Source organism: Brachypodium distachyon, chromosome 2 (assembly GCF_000005505.3).
Source record: "Brachypodium distachyon strain Bd21 chromosome 2, Brachypodium_distachyon_v3.0, whole genome shotgun sequence".
Lineage (NCBI taxonomy): Eukaryota > Viridiplantae > Streptophyta > Magnoliopsida > Poales > Poaceae > Brachypodium > Brachypodium distachyon.
The window spans coordinates 11,200,964-11,206,963 of NC_016132.3; positions in this window are offsets into that span (position 1 = coordinate 11,200,964).

Sequence of the window (6,000 nt, forward strand, 5' to 3'; positions counted from 1 at the left end):
GAACCTGAGTAAATCTCACGGTCGACAATTCGTGTCTTTCGCCACGCCGTCGATCGTCGGAGCGATCCCCTCGCCTCCACCGAACCAAAAACACGGGCTCCGACACCTTTCTAAAATATAAGATGTTATAGTTTTGTTCTAAGTCAAACTTTTTCAATTTTAACCAAGTTTATAAAAGAACATACTAATATCTAAAATAATGGATTTGCTAACTCTCAGTCACCTGAGAAATCTTATTTCTCAGTTCATTGCGGAAATAAGCAGCGCATAACTAGATAAATAACTGTAAATGGATTGAATCTACAAGGTAGCGGGGTGGTTGGTGGACTTTACCCCTGTCGTTGAACTCCTGCGTTCGATCATTGAGTTCCTCATTTTTGTTTTATTTTCCTTATTTTCTATTTTTTGTTTCTTATTCCGTGAAATGCATTCATTCAGCCTTAATCCCATTGAAATTATAACATGAGATTAACCTTTTTTCGGTCAACTCGTCTTAACGAAACAAAATACGCCAATATTTATGAATAGGATGAACTATCAGACAAGCCCGGCCGGCATAAAAATAAAAGTGAGCTTAATGGATTCCTCAGGCATAAAAATAAAAGTGAGCTTAATGGTTTTCTCTAATTTTCTTTGAGGCATATCTCCGAAGTGACCAACCAAACACCCCTCAGCCCACGAGTTAGAGTCTCAGTCGAGACACGTGCAGGAAAAGTTATGATTCTAAATCGAGGCAATCAACTTAGGCCAACAAATAGCTGAACGACCACGCAAGGCCCATTTATTTTGCAGGTTGTGTCTTTTTTCTATATGGACGAAACCATCCCATACTCTTATCCGTCGTAGCCATTACCCGGTATCCATACATATTTAAGGACACAATTTTTCCTTTACCATTCTACGTCAACCTCCAGAGTGGTTGACTGTTTCGTGGAAATGTGGAACTAAAAAAGGTTAAGTATTTGAAGTTAATCCTTAACTAACTTTATCTGGGCATTTTGCCAGTACTCCATCTTTTTAGTTGACTAGTTAGAAGCCCGTGCGTTGCTACGGAAAATAAAATACGACTAAAACAATATGTCATTATGAACATACGACCAAAAGACACCTCTCCTCATTTTCTCTCTTTCCATCCACCACATGGCTCCAATACCACAACATGATCAACATGGCTTCGATTCCGCCGATCAAACACAAAAACAATACAATCTTTCAAAGGTACGAAATGAAGTTTGGAACTGCTCTCCTACATCAAGATAGTTCAATCAGTATACAACCAACATTCACTTGGCAATCATAACATCCCTACGGTTTGGTTCACAAAAGTACTCTAATCCTTTTCTTATCTTTTGTCAATTCGCCCCTGCTCTAGTTCACAGTAACATCTTCCTTCCACCCTTTATCTTGGCCCAGCCACGTCTCCTTCCTCCCATCTGCATGTGTTGCTACAGAAAAATGAAATACAAGAGAAAACTCAAAACCTGTAGTACTTCAGGCACCATCCACTTCGCCTACGTACGCATCAACATGAACATTCAGCGGTAATTATTATAGTTGATTAAAACAGCTAGATACAAATAAATAATGTACACATATAAAAAAAGTATCCTTTGTTTTTCATAGTATAAAAGAAATATCCGATACAAGAACAACAAAGTAGCCATTTGTGGAGTCTGGGCTAAAATCTTGGAGATAGAATTTCGTAAAAAAGATTGGAGATAGAAACTGAAGGCTGTGGAGATAATATATTGTAAACCCAGTAATATCGTTATCAAATCTTCCTTCCATACCAGGAAAGTTAAGACCTTCAAATGTTCTAATTATTTATGTAAGGAACGCTATGGAATAAGTTTTATAAATACATACGATGCAACCGACGTTATTATTAACTGAATATCAGAATCGCCTGTTGACTGGTCTATGTAAAATCTAAGCATATAAAAGCCGAGCGAACAGATAAACCACAGAATCTTGCTGCTTGAAGTTTCCAAAGAAAGTCACACATTTGCGAACTATATGTTTTTAGGGGAGAAGACATAACTGGAGAACTTAGTGCACTACAAAAAAACAATACACAAGGAAGTTCATCTGTACTCTCCCAGATAGAGAAGTGCAGCTTCTTAAAGCATTGTTGCCACAAAATTAATACTAAAATGGAGGGTTTATGCAAGTGCAGCTTCTTAAAGCATTGTTGCCACAAAATTAATACTAAATGGAGGGTTTATGCATTCTTACTGCTCCACCTATGGATCTTAATGACAGGAAGGTATTGTACTTCATTCTTGATAGACTGAAAACACAAACCTAATTCTAGACAAAAAAATATATGGTTAGATTGTATTTGTGAAACATAGTAACTAAAAGAATGGTACTCCAGCGAACAACCTACCCAAAGATCAGAAAATAGATGTGATTGTTGCAACTATAAAGAGAAATAACAGTTTGTGGTTAGGGAAATTTAACAGTGAAAAGGGACAAAGCATATAATATCAGGCTGCTAAGTTTTCATGACTAATTCCTACTATATCGAAACAAAATCAAAGGAGGAAGAAGATTTTAATTCTTGAACTATAATTTCTGGCGAGGCTACAATTATTAGTTGATCCACCATATCCAAAGAGCAGGATGACACAAAATATAATAAACATGTCAATATGGCATAAGTTTTCTCCTATACAGATTTAGCTTGAGAAATACTTCATGAAATGGTCTATATATAGTTTGTTGTAATTGTACAATTGCAGCCCATGGCACTAATCATGCCAGTACATGTGATCGTACTACACGACTGATAAACAAGTAACGGAACAAATGAACGCAATGTTTGCTAACATTAATCCATGATAACGAGAAACGGGAAAATAATCAGTTTGGTGATCTGTAGACAGTTCCATTGCTTTCGGTCGTGTTTTATAATATTCACACACAACCTCTGCAAGCACCTCTATTGCACATCACAAAAAAAAACGTTCCACAACTCCAGAAACCAGGGAAATCATCATGATAAGAATTGACTCTCCATGAATAACCAGAGAAAGCATTATTGCACCCCTTTTTCTGCCAAGTGTAGGACAAATTAAGGTATGGTCAAGATAAGGACACTGATGATACATACCAAATTGAAATCTATTTCCAGCTCTCAGGATTTAGTGATTCACCAAACTTACGAATTGAGCCTCGTATCTAAGAGCAGCGGTCTTGTGGCCGCCTTCAAGCGGAACTATGGGGATCTGTGGGGCCATCGTGACCGGTTCACTGGCGACTTGACCGCCATTGTTTTGACAATGATAACAAACCTTGACAGCCTTGGCAAAGAAAATAAGAAATAGATTAATCTATGTTCATTCAAATAACTGATGATAACTACTTCTATGTGGTCTTGATATAGCTAACAAAAAAACATGGTTACCTTCTATACTAAATTTTCTTCACAACCTAAAACAAATGAGGAACAGGCTGCAGAAGTACAAAAAAAGAAAAGAATGATGGCATGGTTACCTTCTATACCATATTTACCTTAAATCTAAAGCCTGATATGCAAAGTTAACATGACTGAGGCAGCATATAACCTTCATGATAATGCTGAAAAAAAATATACCATTTAGAATTAGGAGAAAAGACCTTGTCAAGGTGAATATGGCCAGCGAGACAATGTATTGCCTGGATTGTTTGCTTCTGGTACCTGAAACAAGACAATTTTTCTGAGCCTAGTAGAATAACATAGAACTTTGTAAGTAGTCACTTGTTATTCGGCTCTGGCTTCTAATTTTTCGTGCAAAGCGGAATTAGGCTGACCGAAGTTCAATAATATGATAGTTTAAAGCATTCAGTAAACCAAGAGATAGCTACTCTTGTCCAGGTTTTCCAGGTTTTCTAATCACGTGGAATCAATACTGAAATGCACAATTTAGGATTAAGTAATGCATAATTTAGGATTAGAGGCATACCAAATGCCTAGATTCATTATCTGTACCAAATGGAAGTACCTGGAAAAATTAGTTTTCTTGTAGGCATTAACACAAGCACATGTTGAGCACAAATGTGTTACTCTTGTCCAATTCCTCAAAGAAACTGAAGGGCATGGAGGGCTTCCGACGAACGTGCGCCATGCCGAACGGAGTCGAGGTGGGCCGCATCTCCATCAGGTTCGAACGGCGGTGGCCGAGATTATGGTGGAGGTCAAGTTGGAGGAGCATCACCGTCACAGTGAGTAACCGCGCCATGGAGACGCCCAAGAGATGGTGATGCCGCCGACCACTTGGATCCCGCTGCCATCTCCTTATTCCGCCGCCACCGCCCAGATCTCACTGTCCATCGCAGGGTCTCTGCCCGCCTGCAACCGGCCATGGAACGGCTCGTGAGGACCATTATGCAGGGCGGGGGGAGGGTGCGGCGGGGCAATGGCAAACAACAGTGGTGGAGGCAGAGGTGGGGAAGGGCAGGCAACGGAGGCAGCGCCTCTCTTCGTACGAGGAACAGCAAACTGCCGAGTTTCCTTTCCCATCGTGCATGCGTGTCTCGGGGTGGCAGCGGTGGTGATCAGCAGGGCTCGTGAAGGTGATTGGGAGTTGGGTTCCCGTGATGAAGAAGGCAGGTTTGGATGGTGGAGGTAATTTGGGGATCGGAGAGCATCGCGGCAGTTAATTGATGTTTTTATTTTGGTAAGCAAAGGGAAGCGCACGAAGGGAAGAAGGTTTCGCGCGTGCCAGGGAGGCAGACGTATGATGGACTAACGTAACTGTGAATTAAGGAATAGTAAAGATAAAGATAAAGATAAAGATATTGTAAAGTCAAGTTGTTAATTTTATAGGTTACCAAGGATTCAAGGGCTCGACGTAGGTGCGGTAAAAAAAAACAAGGGCTCGACGTAGGAAATGGATGCTGTATTCTATTCTTTCGCAAGCGACAATAATACGAAATATTTAATCATTATTGAAAATAATACACGTTTTAGAAAAATTTCAAAAATAATATACCCTCGGCCTGGGCCAGGCCGACTGGAGCTAATCGGCCTGGCCCAAGCCGATTAGGCCCACTCGGCCTCGCCCAGGCCGACTGGAGGCTGGCCTGCTAGCCCACAGGCTGACTGGCCCTTGTCAGCATTGCCGAGACCAATTAGGCCCCAATCGGCTTCGGCCAGGCCGACTGGGTGTTCGTCTTCCTCGCACGTACAGGGGAACAGAAGCTCGACCGCCACTCCTGCCGTTGATCTCCCTTCGATTCCCCTGGTCTCCACTCATTCTCTTCGCATTAACACATACGAATTAATCCCCACTACTCCACGAACCGGTTCAGGCGCAATAGGTATCCCGTCGTGGCCGGGGCTCCGGGCACGGCTTCGGCATGACGTCGGGGACGGCACGGCCAACGGCGACGGTTGTTCGCGAAACCTTGTCAAAAAAGGTGAAGGGGGTCAGACGAGTCTCCCGGTGAAAGGAATCGAGGAACAGAGCTTCGGAGCGAGCTCCCCTTCAACAATGGAGGCGACGGATGGCGGAGGAAAACGGTCGTGGCACGAGATGTAGAGAGCTTGGGGCGACAACCTCTCAATAGGATAATGAGAGAGGAAGGGCAGAGGCACAGGGTGACGCGCTAGGAATCGCCTTTTATAGGCAGAGAAGGGAGATCAGGAGATGGATGCCGACGGGCGGCATTCGATTCGTGTCAATGGAAGTGACCATTAAAGAAGAAAAATTGGAGACCTAGCGCCTGAACTGGTTTGTGGAATAGTGGAGATTAATTCTCATGTGTTAATGCGACGAGAATGAGTGGAGATCAGGGAAATCGAAGAGAGATCAACCGGCGAGTAGTGACGTTTTGTTCCTGTACGTACGAGGAAGACGAGCACCCAGTCGGCCTGGTCGAAACCGACTAGGGCCTAATCGGCCTGAGGCCGGCCTCCAGTCGGCCTGGTCGAGGTTAAAAATAATAATTTAAAACGTGTATTATTTTCAATAAAGATTAAATAATTCGTATTATTTAAAAAAATTAGCTCATTTT